This window comes from Erinaceus europaeus, chromosome 10 (assembly GCF_950295315.1).
Source record: "Erinaceus europaeus chromosome 10, mEriEur2.1, whole genome shotgun sequence".
Classification (NCBI taxonomy): domain Eukaryota; kingdom Metazoa; phylum Chordata; class Mammalia; order Eulipotyphla; family Erinaceidae; genus Erinaceus; species Erinaceus europaeus.
Genome location: NC_080171.1, coordinates 63,593,522 through 63,619,394, shown reverse-complemented (window position 1 = coordinate 63,619,394; position 25,873 = coordinate 63,593,522). Strand labels below are relative to the sequence as shown.

At 36.2% G+C, this 25,873-nt stretch overlaps 1 protein-coding gene across 4 annotated transcripts in view; it reads left to right on the top strand.

The window, feature by feature from the left end:
• LINGO2 (leucine rich repeat and Ig domain containing 2) overlaps positions 1 to 25,873 on the top strand; it is a 1,295,977-nt gene that overhangs the window by 936,919 nt on the left and 333,185 nt on the right. For all 4 annotated transcript variants that reach the window (XM_060199677.1, XM_060199680.1, XM_060199678.1 and 1 more), the window contains one exon: positions 6,813 to 6,971. The gene's annotated coding sequence lies outside the window, so the exon portion shown is untranslated. The remainder of the gene's footprint in view (positions 1 to 6,812; positions 6,972 to 25,873) is intronic.

Below are 25,873 nucleotides of genomic sequence, written 5' to 3'. Positions count from 1 at the left end.
TTTGGATATTATCAGGCAATACAGTAAGGTGTCAGGCTACAAAATTAATATCCAAAAGTCAGTGGCATTCCTCTATGCAAACACTAAGTTAGAGGAAGTTGAAATCCAGAAATCAATTCTTTTTACCATAGCAACAAATACAATAAAATATCTAAGAATAAACCTAACCAAAGAAGTGAATGAATTGTATGCTGAAAATTATGAGCCACTCCTCAAGCAAATTGAAAACAGACACAAAGAAGTGGAAAGATATTCCATCTTCATGGGTTGGAAGAAGTAACATCATCAAAATGAATATACTACCCAGAACCATCTACAAATTTGATGCTATCCCCATCAAGATCCCAAGCACATTTTTTAGGAGAATAGAAAAAATGCTACAAATGTTTATCTGGAACCAGAAAAGACCTAGAATTGTCAAAACAATCTTGAGAAGAAAGAACAGAACTGGAGGCATCACACTCCCAGATCTCAAATTGTATTATAGGGCCGTTGTCACAAAACTGCTTGGTACTGGAACATGAGTAGACACACTGATCAGTGGAATAGAATTGAGGGCCCAGAAGGAAGCCCCCACACCTATGGACATCTAATCTTTGACAAAGGTGCCCAAACTATTAAGTGGGGAAAGCAGAGTCTCTTCAACAAGTTGTGTTGGAAAAAATGGGTTGAAACATGCAGAAGAATGAAACTGAACCACTGTATTTCACCAAACACAAAAGTAAATTCCAAATGGATCAAGGACTTGGATATTAGACCAGAAGCTATCATTTACCTAAAGGAAAATATTGACAGAACTCTTTTCTGCATAAATTTTCAAGACATCTTCAATGAAACAAATCTAATTACAAAGAAGACTAAGGCCAACATAAACCTATGGGACTACATCAAATTAAAAAGCTTCTGCACAGCAAAAAACAACAACAACAACAACAACAACAAAAAACATGACCCAAACCAAGAATAGAATAGAAGATCTTTACATGCCATACATCAGAGAAGAGCCTAATAACCAAAATATATAAAGAGCTTGCCAAATTCAACAACAAGAAAACAACCCCATCCAAAACTGGAGAGGATATGGACAGGATATTCACCACAGAAGAGATCCCAAAGGCTGAGAATCAGATGAAAAACTGTTCCAAGCTTTTTATTATCAGAGAAATGCAAATAAAGACAACCATGAGATACCACTTCTCTCTTGTGAAAATGTCATACATCAGAAAAGGTAGCAGTAGCTAATGCTGGAGAGGTTGTATGGTTAAAGGAACCCTGATGCACTGCTGGTGGGAATGTCAATTGGTCCAGCCCCTGTGGAGAAAAGTCTGGAGAACTCTCACAAGGCTAAAAATGGACCTACCCTATGATCCTACAAATCCTCTCCTGGGGATATATCCTAAGGAACCCAACACACCCATCCAAAAAGATCTGTGTACACATATGTTCTTAGCAGCACAATTTGTAATAGCCAAAACCTGGAAGCAACCCAGGTGTCCAGCAAAAGATGAGTGGCTGAGCAAGTTGTGGAATATATACACAATGGAATACTACTCAGCTATAAAAAGGTGACTTCACCAATTTTCAGCTGATCTTGGATGGACCTTGAAAAATTCATGTTAAGTGGAATAAGTCAGAAACAGAAGGATGAATATGGGATGATCTCACTCTCAGGCAGAATTTGAAAAATGAGATCAGAAGAGAAAACACAAGTAGAACCTGAACAGGAATTGGTGTATTGTACCAAAGTAAAAGACTCTGGGGTGTGTGTGTGTGTGTGTGGGGGGGGATACAGCTCCAAAAAGGATGACAGAGGACCTAGTAGGGGTTATATTGTTATATGAAAAACTTGGAAATGTTATACATTTTCAAACTGTTGTATTTACTATCGATTGTAAAACATTAATTCCCCAATAAAGAAATAAAAAAAAAAGAAATGAAAATAGGTAAAATAGGGGGCAGAGTTAAGATGGCAATCTGAAGGTAGCAACAGGATAGATGTCCAAAAAAACCTGATTCAAATCCTCGGAATTCTAGGCGGGAACAGGATTTTCAGGCCTGTAGGCTATAGAGGAAGAGACAAAGATGAATGAGGAGGGAGTATTAGAACTCATCTACAAACCAGCAAAAAGGAGCTGAAATTACAAAGGGAAAGCAAAACCTTAGTCTTCCAGATCCTCAATACCCATCCTTTAGGGGAGATGTGGCCTGTTTGAGGAAATAGTGCAGAGACAAAGACGCCCACCTGTGGAGTTAAGCTCACCAAGCAAGATTCCAAAGCTGAACCTTTTGTCACAACGCAGTGGGGAGACATCCAAAAGGGCCTCACTGGATTTTATCCGAAGAGAGTACCAAGGCACAGTTTGGGTGGGCTGGGGTATTTGTTCCCCTAGTTTGGCTTGATTTATAGGCTATTATTGTGTTAGCACATTGCAATAGCATATCTGTTGCAATTACCCTGTGATTTCCCTTTATTTCTCAAGTCCTACCTATGAGCAGAGCATTCAGTATTCATCTTCATCCTTCTGATATATGTCACTTAATATGACTCCTTCAAGTTCTAGGTAATAAATACACTTTTGAAATACTCCAAAAATTTAATGATATTTGATAAAGTAATTTCATTTGTAAAATTTTCTTCTATTTTCTCATTTTATATATTTTGAGTCCCAGTTTATTATTGACACAATAGAAAATCTGGGAATTTGTCTAACTGGATTTTTCATTTTAAGAAAATACAAACCTGCAGGAGAAACCCTTCACTCAGGAACATTGAAGCAGGTCTGCAGGTGTCTGTCTTTCTCTCTCCCACTCTACTTCCCTCTCAATTTCTCCCTGTCTTGTCAGAAGAAAAGGCTTCCTGGAAAGGCAGATTCATAGTGCCAGCACCAAGCCCCAGTGATGACTCTGATGGGAAGGAAGGAAGGAAGGAAGGAAGGAAGGAAGGAAGGATGGAAGGAAGGAAGGGGAAATACAACAAACAGGACTAGGGCCCATTTTGACTGATGAAGTTTCTAGATGACAATCAGATTCAGAAATAGACACCTTTGAGCAAAACTGGGAAGATAAAATGTTTTGTGGCTTAGTATTAGGTACTGATTTTTTAATTACATTATATTTTAATTGATTGAATTGTATTAAATTTTGATTGATGTCACCTAAGGGGCTTCTTTCTGGCTTTCTGACATGAAAACATTAGGTTAATATCTAGGAATTTTTTTTTAGCTTTTTAATTACTAATAAAGTAGCTGAACATACTAAATATATTTTAATTTTAATCTAACCATACACTTTCTCACAATCTATCAATACAGTTTTCTCCTTATATACCTATACCTCTGTCTGTCTGCCTGTCTATAGTGTTTTTAATGACTTGAAAGAGTGAGCTGAATGAGAGCAAGAGAAATATTTATTACCCGTGACTTTCAGAAAATTAAGTTCATTCAGAATTGAGTACTCCAAGGTCTTGTTAATTTGTTTTTTTGGCTTTGGGATTTTCTTTCCAAAGTAAAACCTACCTATAATGTTTTTGTTTAAAATTGAGTTGGAAGTCCATAAATTTTTCTAGAGACCATGCCACATAAGCAGGGTAAGAATTGTGCATTGGAAATATAGTAATATTATGGGTTTAGGTAATTATTCAGACCTTACTGTGAACTGAATGGTCTCTAGTAGTCCTGCCCATTACCACTACTTCACCTGCCTATGAGGATTAAAAATGGCATAATCAAGAGGAAAATGGCTACAGGCATAATTAAGAAATTGTTAGCAAAGTTCAGAGACCAGACCAGACCGGGGTGGTGGTTAGGCACCAGAACAATAGAAAGATTAAAAATTAACCAGACCTAGAGTAGGAATAATGCTGGCTTTCCACTTCTATAAACTCCGCTGCTTTCAGTAAGGTATGATGTTGGTTTCTGGGAAAACAAGATATTTTTGTACCAAGATGTGGTGCAAGTCTAAAAGCCCCCCCCCCCCCCCCCCCAGTCATTAGGTTTCAGGTAAATGAGCCAAGTCCTGGAACCTGTGCAGAACTATTGTATATAACCAATGCTGGCATATGCTGCAAAAAGTATAAACAGATGGCTTGTGACTTTGCTTAGGCATTCAGTCCTTGGTTAGCTCCTGTGTAAGTCTTCCCTGGACTGGACCAGCTGAGTAGGCTTAAATACAGTTCATACTCAACCACCTTACTTGGTGTGGAGTTTTGTGATTTCTGTGTGTAGAATCCTATCTCATAACATGACCTCTATCACAAGACTTAATTTTTTATTTGCAGTTGCCCATGTTGTTCAGATTCAATGTATAAAACTTTAGATTAGTTATCTGTGCAGCACTGTCAATTGACTGCAAGTCTGTTTTTCAAAGACTGTACATCCTTGTGCAAGTAATTTACATTCTCTGACCCCTATATTTTCACCAGCATATCTGTCATAAGGTAGGAGTTATTATAATACTTTCATGTATTTTGAAAAAACTAAGAAGTGAACACTGCATATAAAAAAGTCACAACTGCAAGTAGAAGTAACTCTGCCTACTGGAAAATAACCTGACCTTTTCCATCTTATTAGATTAAAAAAGAAAGAGAGAATTTGGGGTCAATAATTTTGTGTAACTTGAAAATTAATTGTTTATTTTTTCTTTTCCAGTAACATTGATAAATGGGGACAGATATGAAGTTTCTAGTGTAGGAAATCTCATAACTTTGGCCACTGCAAGCCTACTTATTCCCACATTCTTAATGGGAAAATAAATGGGAAAATAAGTGACTTAGATACAGAACTTGCAAAATGCAGAATTCAGTCATTTAACAAGTGCATTGAGTTGACAGAATCCTGAGTGTCTTCTAGCTTTTTTTTTTTTGCTTACCCAAAGCGCTACACAACATCCCTCCATTCAGAAATTGTAGCACATCTCTGAAACAGAGTTAAAGAGTAACATATCAAGTACAAATCAATAGCCTATAAAATGAGTGCCTAAGTGCTGAAACTTTGCAAAGTCTTCTTCCAAGCAGTAGGATAAATTCTCTTAGAGGAGTAGTGATGTCCATAAAGAAAGACAAAGAAGATCAAATTTCAATTACAGATAACTCAAGCCTAGACCAAGAAACAAATACCCCCCCCACACACACACATACACACAGAGAGAAGTGGTTTACATTTCTTCTCTTTTCTCCTCATATTTCATTGATCTGCTTCAAATTCAGGCATAACAGTATTTTAATAATAGGTTGTTTGTGTCATGCTACATTTAGAGACTGATGAACACTAGCCGAAATCATTTAAAAATTAAGCATTATTGAGATATAATTGAATGCAATTTAATTATTTATTTGTTTACTTATTGCCAGAGAACTGTACAACTCAGGTTTACAGTAGAATCTGGGACCTTGGAGGTTCAGTCATAAAGGTCTTTTGCATAACCATTGTGCTATCTCACCCCTGACACACACAATTTGTTTTTTTTAAAAAAAATGTAATTTAATCAAAATAAGAATAGGCATTATTTAAAAGATTTAATTTAAAACTGCATATCAAGTAGTAACCTGAGACTCAAAAATCGGAGATAAGAAAATTAAAAAATTGAACATTTTTTACCTTAGTATAATCACTTGCTTTTAAGAATATTTTTAAATACATTATCTGTTGGCTATATAATATTATTTATACTTTCTCATATTTCTGTTCAATTGTATATTTACACACAAATTGAAATATTCCTTTTAAAGCATATTTTAGTTCTGGAAAATGAGATTAGAATAAAATTCTAAATGATTTCATGATATGGTGCTTCATGAGCTAGTACTCATGAACTTCTCTCTCAAAAGAATACATGGATTTCATTTTATATGACTTGTTTCAGAAAATAGAATGATAATGCAGAAATGTGTAAGCAATTTGTATAAATCAATGTTTCAAATACATATTAACAAATTAAAAAAGAATAGTTGGTAATCTTGTCTCTCAGGAATACATACATACACACATATGTATATTATTTTTAAAATTTTTATTTATTGGATAGAGACAGCCAGAAGTTGAGAGAAAGGGATGATAAGGAGGAAGACAGTTAAGTTTAGATACCATATTTACTTATGTGTACATAAATAATTTAACTACTAAGTATATATGGTATATTATTCTAAAAATTAGTCATCTAATTGCTTTGCTGGGATCTATACATTCTTTTGTGTATAAATTTTTAGTACAGCATGTCTGACTTGACTTTATGTTCTGACACAGATAATAATCATTAATGAATTCACAGCACAGTATAAATGCTCCTTCAAAAGTGTTTCTGTCACTATCATATCTCCAGATGTTACAGTTTTTATATTGGCACTGTAGCTATTGACTGGAGTATCAGAACTCACACAGGAAACAGTCCATGATCTAGACCATTGTGTGGATTCTTCAGTAACTTTATAGGTTTTACCTTACCAGACCTCATTTTATTGATTACCCTAAAAATATGAGAAATGTTCTGAATGAGTCAAGTGAATACCAACATGAAGGAAAGAAAGGTACATACTATAAACCATGTGGGTTTTAATATAAATAGTGCTTATGTGCATTGACAGCTTAAACTGATAAATAATTGCATTAAAAAGCCCATGTTTTTTGCAAAGTACGCCGTCAGTATCACAGAAATACCAGTCTTCCAGCTTGAATGTTTACCAGCACCTTGGGAGACACTTGGAACTCTGCACACACTTTTATGTTATTCCTTATTGATTATGTAATGTTGCCTTTTGGACCTAGGACATGGTTCACCATTTGTCAATTAAAATGGAAAAAATGCTTTCTTCATTGTAGGTTCAATTCAAGCAGCTGGCTTGTGGAACTCTGAGAGATGCTGCTGCCCATGATGTGTTGGAACTATCATGTTCAACAATCCAGTTTGGATTTCACCCAGTGGCCAAGAGCTTTGCATGGTAGACCGCAAGGGTTGGATTTTTAAAAGAAGTAAATCAGGTAAGATTTGAGGGAGGCACCTAATCATTTATCACTTCCTCCAAGGGCTTTAGTGTGCTGCCAAGATACATTGAATAATGTATAGCTTTTCTATTTGCTTTCTAAGTCCACTGAACAGGTTGTTGAAGAATGATACTCCCCTAGACTCAATAGCATGTATATAGTAATAACTGAGTTTCTTTTCTTCTCAAGAATAGAGTGGTGTTATTTTAAGATACACACAAAACAGACACAAGAATACCATGCATGGTAGTTTAATGCAATAACCAAAAATTGCAGGCTATGGTGATTTTCTCTTTAAGTAGCCACTTTGAACTATAATGAAATAATCAATCATATTTTGAAGTTGCAGTAAGTTGCAGTTGGGAATGTGGTATTTTTAAGTATTTATATTGCTCACAATATAGAAATGTATTAGTTTATAGTATATACTCTCATAAATATGCCTTACGGATACTTTAACTTAGAATAAAGATAGTATTATTCTACTTTTTAAATTCTATATTTGAAAATAAAACTTTAAAGAATTCAAATGATTTAAAGTATTCTCCTGTTGTTTTCTAATGTAATGTATTTTTCATATATTTTCTGTTTGTGCATCTGAGCTTAAAATGTTTATCTATGATGCATGAAGATCAAAGAAGCTACCAAAGCTTTTATGTTCTTAAAATAAGAGGACAAGGATAACTTGTTGTTTCCCCCAAGAAAATGCTGTTAACATGTTTATTTTCATATAAACTTTCTATTTATTTTCATAAAGCTTTTTTACTTTCAAAAAATAATGTAAGTAGAAATCAGTTAATATTCTATACCATAGATAGATATTTGGATGTACATGAGAAGTTCTAAAGTAATTGAAAATAATTTATTCTCCAAAATTTGGTAGATACCATTTCCCAACTCCCTAATGAGTTATTTTACTTAAGATACCCAAGACTGCAAAAAATAAAGTCACAAATTCCACATTTGCTAGAAATAGTGTAGATCACCATAATTATGGCAAAAATCCTAATTTGATAAACTGAATTAGTGGGTAATTGTTTGTCCTGTTTACTGGCCAGGCATATTAACCATATTTACAAGAGTTATGCAGGTCTATAAATAAAATGGATATCACAATGGAGAATGTGTTTTTCAAGTAGAGATCAGACAAGTTGTTCCATAATAGATTTCTCTCCTTTTTTAGTTATATTCTTATAGAGACTGAGGAGAGAGGCAGAGGGAGAGAGTGAAAGAAATCTAAGCACAGAAACTTCCTTAAATATGTGTGTGTGTGGGGGGAAGGGCAGGCTCAAGCCTGGGTCCTGCACATGGTAAAATCCTACACCTTCTAAGTGATCTATTTCACTGGCCCTCATAATAGACTTTCTTAAGTGTTAATTTTTTTAATTAAAAACAAACTTCATTTGAATAATGTGTATTTCACAAAATTGTGATTACAAATGTCAGATGTTGAATAAAGAGAAAAGAGGAAAATAAGAAGAGATAAAATAAATATATCCTGAAGGTAAATAGTAATGGGTTATTGTAATTATTTAGTTATTTATCTTATAACAAAAGAGTTCTTTATTTGTGAGATATATATTTCTATTTTTTAGAATACTTATCTCTCTTAACTATGTAGTCATCAATAAAGAAAAAATATACAAGTACATTTATCTAAGTTTTATAAAGAAACATAATTTCTTTGCACACATTCTTTTGAAGTGTATTCTGTTGATTAGGACATTCAGAAATAGAAAATTTCACTATTATCTATAAAATATATAACATAGAAAGACCTTCTGGGTACAAGATTTGACAGTGAACTCATATGTTTTTCCTGTTCAAGGTTAAGTCTTTTAAAAATAAACGGAAACTGGGAGTCATGCTGTGTTACAAGTGATGAAGCAGGTCTTCAGGTGTCTATCTTTCTCTCCCCCTTTCAGTCTTCCACTCCTTTCTCCATTTCTCTCTGTCCTATCCAACAACAATGACATCAGTAACCACAACAATGTTAAACAAAGAGGGCAACAAAAGGGAAAATAAGTAAAATTTTAAAAATAATAATAAAAAATAAAGGAAACTATATACAGTATGGTTTTAGAGTTTATGTAAGTTTTTAATTCATTTTCTGTTATCTGCTGTGAAAATGACATGCATTTTAATGGAGAGGTGTGTTAGCGCTTATGCAAAATTTAAAGGAGTGTAAAGATTTTCTAATTTTGTTCCTCAAAAGTTTGTAACAAAGCCATAACATTTTGCAGTATTCTGAGAGACAAATTTTCCTCAAGAGAAGCATTTTTAAAGTAAATATTTACATAGCTCAAGATTATAATACTATATTTTCAAACATAACAACATAATCAACCTATAAAGATAAGATATAAAAGGTGGAGTTTTTGAAAGCACTTGTGATAACAGTGTGTCTCATGCAATAAAACATACAACCTTCAAGGTGGTTCAAAAAAGTATTAAGTAATGGTGTATGCAGTATCTTCTTTGCTCTCTGCAGAGAGCAATGAATGTTCTAATCTTTGCAACTATTGTTATTTAGAGGTCTTAAGAGTTCAGTCAGATTGTTGAAAAGTCATGAACAGTCTCATTATTATCAAGTTTAAGGATGTTTGGCTATATGTTTATTTGCTTTCCAAAATTGTTTTATAATTCCAACCAAATATAAAACAGTATGATTAGAAACAAAATAACAACTCTACCTGCCCTGCCCTCATGTAACTCACTTATGAAGTAAAATTAACATGATGTAACCATTTAGGCAAAATGAACTGAAACTTTGATGACGTTTCAACCAGAATTCTAAAGAAACTTATGTCATTGTTAAGTGATTGTTAAAATTGATAAAAAGTCTTAGTCCTTTGAGACTCAAGTTACATTTCTGATGCTTAGCTAGAATTTGGGGAGAATTATCATTGATGAGATATAGTCTCCTCAAGTCCACATTGTGTCAAAATAAATGTTATGCTAGGAAAATGGAAGGCTTGACACTGAAGTATATGGAGGAGAGCCAAAAAGAGGTTAAATATATAAGCAGAAGCTGACTTAGAGGGCTTTGCATAGGTTGCTGTGTATATGAATGTGATATTACCTTTATGGTAATAAAATGATTCTGATCTGTGACATTCTCAAGGGGTATAATGGTAGCTTGTTTTTCTTTGCATTTTGCTGATCATCAGTGACTTTGAATATGTTTTCATTTGTCTGTTGGCCCTTTGGATCTCTTAACTGGAAAAGATTCTGCCTGTATCTTCCCCCAATTTTTCAGTGGGGTTGTTTGCCTTTTTATTGTTGAGTTTGGTGAGTTCATTGTGTAATTTGGTTATCAGTGCTCTGTCTGATATATGATACAAGAGACACCAACTGTTTGAGAGGCTGTGGGGGGAAGGAACTCTCCTACATTGCTGGTGGGAATGTAAGTTATTCCAACCCCTATGGAAAACAGCCTGAGGATTCACTACAGCTTTAGAAATGAACCTGTCTTATGAACCAGAAACCACCACCCTCTCCCCCCTAGGGTTTTACCTAGAAAAAACAAAAGTGCCTATCTGAAAAGACCTATGCATAGCAATAATCATAGCATCATAGTTTCTAGTAGTCCAAACTTGGAAGCAATCTAGATGCTCAGTGACAAATAAATGGCTAAGAAAGTTATGGCTGATATTCACAGCAAAGTACTGTGCCGCTATTAAAAATGATGAGGTCATTTCCTTTGCAAGAGCATGGTCAGAACTCAAAAGCATCATGCTGAATGAGACAAATCAGAAAGACACCAATACCAAATTACCTCACTCAGAAGGAACTTAAGACCAAAGGAACAGTAAGAGAAAACATAAGGTGAAACTTGGACTGGGTGTGGCATATTGCACCAAAGCAAAGGACTCTGGGGAAGGGGGGAAGGGGGTCAGGATGAAGAGACATTGGGATCCCATTGTGTCTCCTAGACATCAGTCAAGTGGAGATAAGAAGCTGTGTCTATGTGTTAAAGGCTATACTAGAAGCCATTACATCCCCAATTTAAAAATAAAGTAAAAATAAAAAGACTTGTTTTAAATGATTCTCAAAGATAATGAGGACATTGAAAGCATGTACAAAAGAAAAAAATAATAAATTGAGAACATTCAGTTCCATGAGTAAAACAATGCTGTATGATTTGTGGTCTCCTGTATTATCAGTACCTATAATAGTTCTGCCCATCATTATTTCTGTTGGTTCCTGATAAATGCTGACTGGAAGTCTCTCAAGTGATAATAAACAATCCTTTACATTTGCAGCTTTTTCATTTTTTATTAGTGGCTTAAAAGCTCTTCATACAAGATTGTAGTATACTTCTTAACACAGGCATACACATTTTCTCTTTCTCTTTACCAATATGTGCTTGAAATTAAACCTCAGAACCTGCTCCTAAAATTTATGCTTCAATTAAGATGGGGGCAGCTGTTACCCTACTTTATTTCCCTTTTGAGATTTTTATCTCTCAGGCTTTATCCTTCCCTTTATCTTTTTATCATCACATCACTGTGTTTCACTCCTCAGTAATGCAGCATGCATGACAGGCACATTTTTATGACCAGAAAGCAAAACTTCCCTACTTGCCATGTACTGCTTACTTAAACCTAATTAAGTAATTCTGCTGAAAGTATCACATCCTTTCTCTCACAGTGCACTTTTGGCTAAAATAATGGGAAATGCTTTAAAGTTACAGAAAATAACTGGAGAAAGGAACCTAAAGACAAAAAAAAAAAAACGAAGTGAATTTTAGTACAACCTTCTTTGGCACAATCCTCTAATGATCCAGGCACATTAACACTCAGAATACAAAAAACCTCCAAACTCATAGCCTCTTTTTCAACCCAATTATTTTCATTGACAGTTAGCATTGTCTTACAGCCCCCCAGTAGTACCCAGTTTCAGTATATTTTATATCATTTGAATAATCTATTTTTAAAGTTCCCTAGTAGTCTGGGAAAAAGAACTCTAAGAATTTTTTTTGTTAATATGACCAAGGAATTGTAGATATTCATAATATGTAATATTCTGAGACCAGGGTCTTTATCTTTATTATGTAAGATCTTAATTCAGAGCCACATACATATTCGATAAACATATCTATTAGTGAGTGAATGAAATCAAAACCTAAGATAAAAAATGTTAACTTCTGTACTTTTAACTGTACAAAATAGACCTCTCTTCTTAGTGAAGTCATCCTCCTTAATATTTGTTCCAACCCATGTACTGTTAGATCAAGGTCTCCTACCTTCTCATTGGTTTTCAATACTAATCAGTAATGGTATTTTTTTTTCCTCCAGGGTTATTGCTGGGCTCGGTGCCTGCACCATGAATCCACCGCTACTGGAGGTTATTTTTCCCCCTTTTGTTGCCCTTGTTGTAGCCTCGTTGTGGTTATTATTATTGCCATTGTTGATGTTGTTCGTTGTTGGATAGGACAGAGAAAAATGGAGAGAGGAGGGGAAGACAGAGAGGGGGAGAGAAAGATAGACACCTGCAGACCTGCTTCACCACCTGTGAAGCGACTCCCCTGCAGGTGGGGAGCCGGGGGCTGGAACCGGGATCCTAACTCGGTCCTTGCACTTTGCACCACGTGCGCTTAACCCACTGCGCCACCGCCCAACCCCCTAGTAATGGTATTTTAAAAGCACAGTGACTTATAATAGTACTTAAAAAAAAAGGGAAATGGAAGATTTCATCTAAAATAAAATGATGGGGAAAAAAGAAAGCCTTTCTTAAATATCTTATTATAAAGTATGGCTTTGTATCACAAGCTATCAAAAAATTGAAGTTTTTATTTTTACAGCTTCCAATGCTTAGGAGGAAAAATATGATTCTGGATCTTTCAACATTGTTTATTTTGTTTATTCATTTATTTTGTGGATATAGACAGAAATCAAGAGGGGAGAGGTGAAAAAGAAGAGAGACAGACTACAGCACTGCTTTACTGCTCCTGAAGCTTTTCCCCTGGCATGAAGGGGCTGGGGGCTTGAACCCATGTCCTTGAACATTGTAATATGCACTAAACTAGGTGGCCACCACCTGGCCCTTTTTCATGTTGTTAAATATGGACTTCTCTAGGCAGAAATCACTAAGATGTTGCCATCTTGAACAAGTTACTCTCTTCTATTTTGAGGAAGCAAGCTATAGGGAAGTGTGGTGGAAAAAACTATCATAATTATAGGCACTGTTTTTCAGTAATTCTTGGCTTTATTTATTTTATTTGAAGTTTTTTAAAATTGTTTAATTTATTCCCTTTTTTGCCCTTGTTGCTTTATTGTTGTAGTTATTATTATTGTTGTTATTTATATTGTCGTTGTTGGGTAGGAGAGAGAGAAAGGGAGAGAGGAGGGGAAGAGAAAGACACCAGTAGACCTGCTTCATCGCTTGTGAAGTGACACCCCTGCAGGTGGGGAGCTGGGGACTTGAACTGGGATCCTTACGCTGGTCCTTGTGCTTTGTGCCACCTGTGCTTAACCTGCTGCACTACCGCCTGACTCCCGGCTTTATTTTTTAAAAGGTTTATTTCTTCACTTATTATGAGAGAGGAAGAATGCCTTCAGTGTTTTTCATTTTGTGTATTTTCTAATAAGATGTGTATTTTGTGTATTTTCTAATAATTATTTGGGGATGAACACTTAGAATTAAAACTACATTTAACATGTTAAAAATAATAATTAAAATTAATTGTCATGATTAAACTTATACTATACCATTCAAAACCATTGAAAGTACAGAGTAGAAATAAAGCAAACAATTCCGTGAGTTTCTGGCCAACGCTTTGTAGACTATTGATTTTTATAAACCCAGTTTTCTCAGTGGGGGAAGAATCTAGGTCATCAGCTGAGATGTAAGAGGAAAATGTGTAGACTAGAAAATTGTAATGGAAGCTGTCAGTGACTGACACAGGATGGAAAAAAAAAAGGTTCCAGGCATAGACAAAGAACTTTCTAGGACCCGACTGTGGGTATTTGCAACAATTCAGAACTGAAAGGAGCTCATCTACACTTAGCTTCTTTTGCTTTCTGAAAGAGGTAGAAGAAGCCATCAGTGTAATAGAATGGAATTCAGGATGCACTGTGGTTAGGGAGTTATTCAGAGAGAGTCAAGAGGGACTAGGGATTAATAAAAAAAAATGTGTGCAAGACATTTTGGAGTGAGTGGCAAGAAAGCCCTGAATAAAGAAAGAGAACATTTCATTAGAATGGATTTATTCATTCTAAGGAAAAGATTTAGCGTGAACTTAAGACACTGCTGGAGAGAATTTTTACAAAGCCTCTGCCAAAATGTGAAAGGAAGTATAACCAAAACCTGATTCTATTATATTGCCTTTCCATTGAATTGAACATGACAGTAACAATAAAATTTTAATGATTGTACTTGTAAATTGAATATCGGATCAATATAGTTCTTTTATATTGGTTTTACAATGTGTACATAGTTATACACATATTCATGAAGTTGAGACAGGTTAGTATTTTTTTTTTTTTTTTTTGAAACTTAGACAGCTACTTAGTGTTATTCCTGACAATATCTGGCAGGAATTCCCAAGACCTCCTCATAGTCACACCTGTGAGCTTTCTATATTATTATGCTATTTTTTTCAGTTCTTAAAACTATCAATTCAGTCTCTATGCCATTGTACATGTATATAAATTTACTTTATTTTAATATTAATTTTTAGTACTGTGTAATTTATTTCTTGTTGTATGTGTATATATTTTGCTTCTCCTTGAATTTGAAAGTAGCTTGAAATAGAACTCATAGTGTTTATTTTTATGGTAGATTACTAGCATTATGATAGGACCTAATTCTGAACAAATACTTGCAGATGACAATGTTATTAGCAAACAGGTTTCCCTTTTACTGCAAAGAACAGACAACTTTCATATAAGTTTCATATATATATATATATATATATATATATATATATATATATATAATATAAATAATAATATACAATCTAGGCAGAATTCTGTTTGTGAATTTGCATACCTATGATTTATAGACTATTTCCATAGATGTTTAATTGAAAATGTTATATTCTCCATCTGTTTATGATTTTATTTCCCCGGAGAATACCATAGTAATTTAATTGATTATGTTCTGGCATACGTTCATGGAGCACTGGTCTAGAGGAATATACTCTATGTCCAGAGGGTTTTATAGTCAAATACATATTATTGGTGTGTTAATTTATGTTAAGGAAAAAAGTTTAAGTTTGTCCAATACATGGGCCCCTTCTTTCCATAATAATAGATTGTTGGTAGTCAGAAGAAGTAAATGGGGCAGGGTAGATAGCATAGTGATTATGCAAAGAGACTATTGAGCCTGAGGCTCTAAAATTCCAGGTTCAATCCCCCACACTACCATAAACCAGAGCTGAGCACTACTCTGGTAAAAAAGAAAAAAAAAAAAGGAGGAGGAAGAGGAGGAATTAAATGGTCTGACCCATCTTTCCCCAAGATCACAATGCTAAAGTAAAGAACTTAAACCTTGATCAGATATACTCCTTTTTTCATTTCTTCATTTCTATGCTTTTCTCCTCCCAATTCTTCTCTGTCTACCTCATTTCTTCATTTTTCAACTTCTGTTTTCCAACCTATGAATGTGTTAATATTTTTTAAGTTGATACACCCTGATTCTCAATAAAACAGACCATTACTTCATATTTCTTCTCTAGATATTTTAATGCCATCAATGAGGGTATGATTTTTTTCATTCAAGCAAATTCTGGAAATTCATTCAAGCAATTCTGTTACAGCAAGTTCTATTTGTCCTATAAATTCCCTAATTTACTGGGAATTACTTTAGAAAAGGTGACCTTATGTTCATATTTCTGGTAGTTGAATTCTCTTCACAGGTTATATTTTACATATTCAAAATGCAGTCTAATTAGTAAGCCTGAGTTAGTTACTGTCAGGTTATATTTTTAGCATTATAATCAGAAGGTTTTTACTGAGAGTTCTTTTTGTAAGGGCAGTGAGTCACATGTAACAGTCTCATTTTCTGTTTTCTTTTCCCTTTTAAAATGAGATTTCAGAGACATTTTATTCATTTGTTTATCTTAATGAGAGAGATACAGAGAGAATGATAGAGAAAAAGACCAGAGCATTACTCAGTCCTGGTGTATGGCTGGCTGGCCACTAAAGCTGGGACCAATTTCTCTCCTCTCCGTGTGTTACAAACTCCTTGAGAGGCTGCTTCTGTCACATATTTCTCATCTTACAGAAAAATTCCTATCACCCGTCCAAGCCGGTTTCCGCCTAGGAAGATCTACCTGCGAACAAGCCCTGGTCCTCTCAACTTACATTGAAAATGGATTCCAGAAGAATTTAAAGACGGGTGCCGTCTTTGTTGATCTCACAGCAGTCTATGACACGGTCTGGCACCGTGGTCTCCTAGTCAAGATCTCAAGATGCCTGCCTCCATGGGTGGCCAACACTATATCTTTTCTTCTCCAAAACAGAAGATTCCGGGTGCATCTGGGTGACAAGTCTAGCAGATGGAGACTTGTCTCAAGTGGCCTCCCCCAGGGCTCTGTTCTGGCTCCTACGCTATTTAATATTTACATCAATGACCTTCCAGAAACTCCTTCAAGAAAGTTCATCTACGCCGATGACATCTGCTGTGCAACTCAGGCATCCAAGTTTTACATCCTTGAGGAAACACTCACGAAAGATATGTCTCTGATATCTGATTACTGTAAAAAATGGCGACTAATCCCTAGCACTGCAAAAACGGTATCATCTGTTTTCCATCTACACCATGCCTCGGCCTCGCGTGAGCTTAATGTGCAGCTTGGCGATACGAGAATCCGGCATGAAGCCCAGCCAGTCTGTCTTGGCGTTACTCTCGATCGCACCCTGTCATTTCACAGACATCTCATAAAAACTGCAGCAAAGGTGGGCGTGAGGAATAACATCATTACAAGACTGGCCAGCTCCTCATGGGGTGCGAGCGCTTCCACACTACCATCATCATCTCTGGCATTATGCTATTCCACTGCAGAATACTGTGCCCCAGTATGGTTCCATAGCCCCCATGTCCACTTGGTCGATTCCAAATTATATTCCTCCATGAGGATAATTTCTGGAACCATCCGTTCCACCCCGGTTCCATGGCTGCCAGTTCTTAGCAACATCGCCCTGCCAGATATTCGTCGGGATGCGGCATCATCTAAGTTCATTTCCCACGTCTACACTCAACCGGACCTGCCAATATACGCGGATATCTTCGCCCACCCTGTCCAACGCTGACCCGAACTGCCCCTGTGGCTACAGACAGACTATGACCCACATAGTCAACGACTGCCACCTCTCCAGATTCAAAGGAGGTCTCGAAACTTTACATCAGGCTCAACCTGACGCTGTTGACTGGCTACGGAAGAAGGGCAAATGCTAGAAGAAGAAGCTGGGACCACAGAGCATCAGTCATGAAAGTCTTTTGTAAAGCCATTATGCTATCTCCCCATTCCCTCATTTTCTTTTCTCATCTCAGCAGAGATTAAACAAAATCTCTATATATTTACACTATATTCAAGAAATCTATGATTTCAAACTGGCAAGATAGCCTGCTTTGCCATGTATCAAACTGGCTCCAAACCCATGTATGCCACTTGGAAGTAATTCAGCACTGGGTGAGCATCATTGTTGTGATTTTTTTTCTTTTCTTTTCTTTTTTCTTTTTTTTTTACCAGAGTACGGCTCAGCTCTGGTTCATTGTAGTGCTGGGGATTAAACCTGGTACCTCAGAGCCTCAGGCATGAGAGTGTGTTTGCATAACCATTATGCTGTCTCCCCTACCCAAGTATCCTCTTTTTGTTTTGTTTTGCTATTTCTTTTTTCTTTTTACCAGAGCTTAGCTGTGTTATGGTGGTGCATGGGGATTGAACCTGGGACTTTGGAGCCTCAGGCATGGGAGTCTCTTTGCATAACCATTATACTATCTACCCTTACTTGTTATGTTTCTTTAACTCTGTCTTGAAAAAATCATCCTGAGACTTAAATAAATAGAATTATAAAAAATAAAGGAGATATCACAACTGACACCACAGAAATCCAGAAAATCATGTGAAACTTCTACAAAGAACTATACGCCACCAAGCTAGAGAATCTGGAAGACATGGAAGAATTCCTAGAAATAGGGGGTTGGGCGGTGGCGCAGTGGGTTAAGCGCATGTGGCGCAAAGCGCAGGGACGGGCGTAAGGATCCCGGTTCGAGCCCCCGGCTCCCCACCTGCAGGGGAGTCGCTTCACAGGTGGTGAAGCTTGTCTGCAGGTGTCTATCTTTCTCTCCCCTTCTCTGTCTTTCCCTCCTCTCTCGATTTCTCTCTGTCCTATCCAACAACGAATTGCATCAACAAGGGCAATAATAATAACCACAAGGAAGCTACAGCAAGGGCAACAAAAGGGGGAAAAAATGGCCTCCAGGAGCGGTGGATTCATGGTGCAGGCACCGAGCCCAGCAATAACCCTGGAGGAGGAAAAATTAAAAAAAAAAAAAAGAAAGATATGCCCCTCCAAAACTGAACCAAGAAGAACTACAAAATCTAAATGCACCAATCACAAACAAAGAAATCAAAACAGTTATTAAGAATTTTCCCAACAATGAAAACCCTGGACCAGATGGCTTTACAAACAAATTCTACAAAAACTTCAGGAAACAGTTAATACCTATACTTCTAAAGCTCTTTCACAAGATCGAAGTAAGAGGAACATGCCCTTCCACCTTCTGTGAAACCAACATCACACTGATAACAAAAGCAGATAGGGACACAACAAAAAAGGAAAACTACAGATCAATATCTCTGATGAACATAGCTGCCAAAATATTGAACAAGATCCTGGCCAACCGGATACAGCAGTATATCAAAAAGATTGTGCATCACGACCAAGTGGGATTTATCCCAGGAATGCAAGGTTGGTTTAATATACATAAGTCAGTCAATGTTATTCACCACATCAATAAAAGCAAAACCAAAAGCCACATGATTATTTCAATAGATACAGAGAAAGCCTTTAACAAAATCCAATACCCATTCATGCTCAAAACACTACAAAAAATGGGAAATTACTCAAGATAGTGGGGTCCTATAGCAAACCTATAGCCAACATCATACAGAAGCTGAAAGCATTCTCCCTCAGATCGGGGACTAAACAGGGCTGTCCATTATCACTATTACTCTTCAACGTAGTATTGGAAGTTCTTGCCATAGCAATCAGACAAGAGAAAGAAATCAAAGGAATACAAATTGGAAGGGAAGAAGTCAAGCTCTTACTACTTGCAGATGATATGATAGTATATATAGAAAAACCTAAAAAATCCAGCAGAAAAATACTAGCAATTATTAGGCATTATAGCAAGGTGTCAGGCTATAAAATCAATGAATAGAAATCAGTGGCATTTCTTTATGCAAACACTAAATTGAAGAAGAGCATATGCAAAAATCACTCCCATTCACTGTTGCAGCAAAATCAATAAAATACCTAGGAATAAAGCTGACCAAAGAAGTGAAAGACTTGTATACTGAAAACTATAAGTCACTATTCAAGGAAATAGAAAATGATATGAAGAAATGGAAAGACATCCCATGCTCATGGATTGGAAGAATTAATATCATAAAAATGAATATTCTCCCCAGAGCCATATACAAATTTAACGCGATACCCATAAAAGTTCCTCCAAGCTTCTTTAAGACAATAGAAAAAAACTATAATCATTTATCTGGAACCAGAAAACACCTAGAATCACCAAAACAATCTTGAGGAAAAGAAACAGAAATGGAGGTAGGCATCACATTTCCAGATCTCAAACTATATTATAAGGCCATCATCATCAAAACAGCCTGGTACTGGAACAAAAATAGGCACACAGACCAGTGGAACAGAATTGAAAGCCCAGAACATACACCAACACCTGTGGACATCTAATCTTTGATAAAGGGACCCAAAATATTAAATGGAAGAAGGAGGCTCTCTTCAATAAATGGTGCTGGGAAAACTGGGTTTAAACATGCAGAAGAATGAAATTGAACCACCTTATCTCACCAGAAACAAAAATCAACTCCAAATGGATCAAGGAACTGGATGTTAGACCAGAAACTATCAAATACTTAGAGGAAAACATTGATGGAACACTTTCCCACCTAAACCTCAAGGACATCTTTGATGAAACAAACCCAATTAGAAGGACTAAAGCAGAAACAAACCAATGGGACTGCATCAAATTGAAAAGCTTCTGCACAGCCAAAGAAACAATCACACAGACAAAGAGACCCCTCATAGAATGGGAGAAGATCTTCACATGCCATACATCAGACAAGAGGCTAATAACCAAAATATACAGAGAGCTCAGCAAACTTAGCATCAGCAACAACAACAACAACAAAATAACCCCATCCAAAAATGGGCAGAGGATATGAACAGAATATTCACTACAGAAGAGATACAAAAAGCTAACAAACACATGAAAAATTGCTCCAGGTCACTGATTGTCAGAGAAATGCAAATAAAGACGACATTGAGATACCATTTCATCCCTGTGAGAATGGTATACATCAAAAAGGACAGCAGCAACAAATGTTGGAGAGGCTGTGGGGACAAAGGAACCAGTCTGCACTACTGGTGCGAATGTAAATTGGTCCAGTCTCTGTAGAGAGCTGTCTGGAGAACTCTCACAAGACTAGACAAGACTAGACATGGTCCTTCCATATGACCCAGAAATTCCTCTCCTAGAGATGTACTCCAAGGACGCCATAACACCCTACCAAAAAGATATGTGTACACCTATGTTCATAGCAGCACAATTTGTGATAGCTGAAACCTGGAAGCAAACCAGGTGTCCAACAGCAGATGAGTGGCTGAAAAAGCTGTGGTATATATAAACAATGGAATACTATGCAGCTGTTAAGAACAATGAACCCACCTTCTCTGACCCATTTTGAATGGAGCTAGAAGGAATTATGTTACGTGAGCTAAGTCAGAAAGATAAAGATGAGTATGGGATGATCCCACTCAAAAACAGAAGTTGAGTAAGAAGAACAGAGAGGGAAACTCAAAGCAGGATTTGACTGAATTTGGAGTAGGGCACCAAAGTGAAAACCCTGGGTTGAGGGTGAGGGTGGATGTTTGGCTTCACAGGGCATGGGGGTTTGGGGGAGAATGGGATAGGACACAGTTTTTTGGTGGTGGGAATGGTATTGATGTATACTCCTATTTAAAAAAAGAAAGAAAGAAAAGAAAGAAAAAGTCATCCTGGAGAAGGGAAGTTATGGCAAAAATAAATAACAGTTTATGATGTCAGTAACAAGCAGGTCAAGTGGAACATTGTCAAAAAAAAAAGGAAAGGAAAAAAAAAAGACAGTTATGAATATCAGGCAGGATCTTAGAGTGAACTACAATGATTCAAACAAAGAAGGGTTCATGAGAACTGGAGGCCTCTTAGATGCTTCATGCATGAGGTTATACCAAAGTTGAATGGAAAAAAGTATAAGAACTCAAGGTACTGGATGCTGGTACACCTGGTAGAGCTTACACATTGCTATTCACAAAAGCCCAAGTTTAATTCTTGATTCCCTCCTGGAGGGGAGAAGCTTCACAAGTGGTGAAGCAGTGCTGCAAGTGTCTCTCCTTTTTTCCTCTCTACCATCCCTTCTCTCCCAATTTCTGTCTATATCCAAAATAAATATTTGTTTAAAAAGTGTAAGAATGCAGCAGTAGGAAAATGTGATAGGACATTTTGGCAAAAAAAAAATAGGCAGGCCAAAGTTTTTTTCCTGGGCAAAGACTCAAGAGAGTGAAAATGAATCTATTATATCATCGGGAGGCATTTACAAGAATAAGTAGATAAAAGAGATATATGAGAAGGTGATTAAGAGCAGGAGTGTGACTTCACTTTTTATTAGTGATTTCATAATGGCTCACAAAATTATAAGATTTCAGGGCTATAGTTTGACACCAACTCTACCACCAAGGTTCTGTGTCTGTGCCCTCTAGTTCTCATAAAATCTGAAAGACAGTTCAGTTGCTTTTTATTTTGGGCTATCTTGTATGCCTTAATTATCTATATTCCAGATATGAGTAAAACTGTTTGGTAGTCATCTTTCACATTACTTATTTCTGAAAGCATAATCATTTCTAATTTCATTCATTTTAAATGTTAGCATAAAGTACCTGAACATAATAGAGAACTGCTCAAGTGTTCATTACAAAGAAAAAATTATGGGAATTAAAGAATTATGGGAATTTAAGAAAAATGAATGCAAATTAATAAACTTCTATAAATTAGCTATTTTCATATTAATTTAATAGTGTATCAGTAGAAACACGACATTGAGCAGATAAGGGAAACAAAAAAATATGAATAAATAGGTAATTTCAAAAAGTTGTGAGTTTCAGCTGTGTGTGTTTGTGTGTCTGTGTGTGTGCCAGTGAGGCAGTGAGAGGGGTGGTGTTTATATATACATGACATGAACCATTGGGCTCTTCTGGAAAGAATAAACAAAACAAATCTGTACAGTTTGTTTCACCTTATAAAGCCAAAGATAAATTATAGCTCGCATATCACAGATATCTTACTAACTTATAAGAAATGGTACCACATTCCTTACTATAGGAACTTAACCAGGATAAGTGACATATCATATATCCATGTATATACTTGCCCCCAAATCATCCATGGAATTGCTACATCTAAAAAAATTTTTATTTCTCTTTCTCATCTACTACATCTCACAATTAGTACATCATTTTCAATCCATTTGCTTCTCTCCAGTTTCATTGCTAAGTCTGAGCCCAATGCCCCCTCACCTGGATTTCTATAATAGTCTCTTTTAAAACACGTTTTATTGCTTTGGTCTTTACTAAGTCTCCCTCTCGTCAGCTTTGTATACCACCTATTCAAATCCACACACTAGCTGATCTCAACATGACATTTCCCTAAGTATAAAAACACTTATGTCTTAATGTGTCAAAGTAAGTTCTTAATAAGCAAGTCTCTCCTTTTCTCTTGAAATCCACACCTTTGTATGTATATACAGTACTTAGCTTCACTGTTGTTATATAATGTTTGTCCTCTCATACCATGAATATTTATTTAGCTAGCTCTTAATTGTCCTTTTTGAACTTGAGTATATTTCTGCCATATCTACTTCTCTCACTACAATGTGAGTTCTTTAAGGCAGGGAGTCATTCTAGCTCATTTCTGTTTTTCAGAATGTTTCTATCATATAGAGCTAGTTTTTATAAATGAGAATATGCCTATTCTTTATTATGTAAAATATAAGACATAATTTATCAGTTTGATCACTGGAAATCAAAGCATACTCTCTCTTTTATAATTATCTGAAATGCCATTATAGAATAGTTGAAAAGACAGTGAGTTCTAGAATATCTAGTAAAAATATTGTAGGCTGGAAAATCTGATGCAGATTATTGGGATTTAGAATAAAAATTCTATCTCCAACACTGGAGGTATTGCAGATGATATTGTAGTGTGACTCAAAATGTGATTTCACAAGATGATAGTATTTATATGAACAATTCGAACTTGAATTAAAGCTAATTCTGATAGAAAAGTTTTTTTAAAATATTTATTTTATTTATTTATTCCCTTTTATTGCCCTTGTTGTTTCATTGTTGTAGTTATTATTGTTGTTGTCATTGTTGGATAGGATAGAGAGAAATGGAGAGAGGAGGGGAAGACAGAGAGGAGGAGAGAAAGATAGACACCTGCAGACCTGCTTCACCGCCTGTGAAGCGACTCCCCTGCAGGTGGGGAGCCGGGGTTCGAACCGGGATCCTTATGCCGGTCCTTGTGCTTTGCACCACCTGCGCTTAACCCGCTGCGCTACAGCCCGACTCCCTAGAAAAGTTTTAAGAATTTAAAAACATTTTCTTAATCTGATGTTACTGAAATTTAGCTAGATTTCAAGTCTCTGTAAATTTCTTCAGTATATCTTATTTGGATCAATCTATAGTCAGTATCATGTATAAGCTACTTTTGCCTAGATGATTAGTCTTAAAAGCCTTAAGAAAACTACTTCTTAAAAAAAAAAAAAAAGAAAAAGAAAACTACTTCTTACAATGTCAGATATACTCTTGAACAAGTTTGAAGTTTGTTTCCATTATTCTATGACTTAAGTGAATTCTGTGTTGCACCTAAGAATTTATATTTCTTTTACATTCTTTTTCACTGCCATGTAACACACTTCTTCTGTAATAACTAAAACGAAAAGATTGAGACAATGTTTATTAACATCTGACTGCTAGAAAAATCTGATACACTAACAAAGATATCAAATAATTATCTAAACCAGAATATCAGCTTTTTTTGTCTTTCATCCTATTCATGAATATCTACTAGACATAGCTGATGCAAATTTGATTATCAAATTTAGTCTAATGTAAGACAATGAAGTGTAATTTATAACAGTACATTGTCTATGTTAGTTTTAATAATTTTACGTAAAATAATGTTTGCTTCCTGGCATAGATTTGTAGTTGGATGAAAATATGCTTCACCAGCAGAAAGGTTGGTGTTTTCTCCATCTGATCTTTCAGCAAAGAGAATTGTTAATCAAGTCAGTGCCTTCTGAAATAATGAATTGGAGACTTTCCAAAAAAAAAAAAAAAAAAAAACTGTCCTGAAAGAGATGGTAAATTACAGTTTGATCTCATTTGTCCTAAATTCTGTACATCACTCATTGTTGACTTACATTTCCCTCACCCTTGTGAAATATGTCCCACAGCTCATTCTGGTCAATATGATGCACTTACTATTAAAATATTGATATCTTGAAAATAACTCAATTGTTTTACACTGTGGTCTCTAATTAATCAGAAGGTAATTACAAAATTACATTTATAGATGCCGAGTCTAATCACATACCACTCAGGTGAGTCTGTGACTGACCTCTGTAACTGACTTGCTCTGTAGTATTTAATAAAGGGTATTATTTAAGTGGAGCTGTAACTGTATATTGAAGTTACCCTGTTGTTGAGGCGGTCTGGTGTCGGGCTGCACCGCGGAGAAGAGAGCGGACATCCAGAGCAAAGGGGTACACAGATCTTTATTATAGGATGGGGGGGAGGTTTGGAGAGAAGGGAGGGGTGAGGGGGCTTTTTATTGGGCGACAACCAGGGGTGACGTGTAGGGCCAGGATTGGTTGAAAGGGGGCACTCTAGGATTTAGCGGGGCATAGAAAAATCTGGGGGCGGAGCCAGGATTGGTTGAAAGGGGGCACTCTAGGATTTAGCGGGGCATAGAAAAACCTGGGGCGGAGCCAGGATTGGTTGAAAGGGGGCACTCTAGGATTTAGCGGAGCATAGAAAAACCTGGGGGCGGAGACTGCATCAGAATAAGTCCTCAGCAACATCTCCTCCTATCCCTTTATATCTAAATGGACACAGTAAAGAAAAATGGAGCAGGCTTAAATGTTTTAGAGGAATGCCATGCTCGGGTGGGAAGATGTAGGACTTTCTGTGGAGGAGGGAAGGCTTAAATGGCTGCCAACCTTGTGAGATTTATGTGTCCTCCTGTGCTCAACCCCTCTTTAGAGAGAGAGACTTACCTGGAGAGACTCATCTCATAGGTTTAAGCGCAGGGATAGGAGGAGATGTTGCTGAGGACTTATTCTGATGCAGTCTCTGCCCCCAGGTTTTACTAACACTAGTATGTAGGGACAACTAGAATAGATGTAAGAACCAATTAAAGACTTTAGCTTCATTACTTAAAAAAAAACTAACCAAAGTATCATTCTTCTATCATGAAGATTTTATAAATTTTAAGACATAAACATTCTCTTCAGATGTAGTCATGCAGTAAGCACTTTGTATACTTTGCTTTAAAAAATGTTTTGTGAGATACATATTGTGTTTATTTTCCATAAGCTAAAAGTG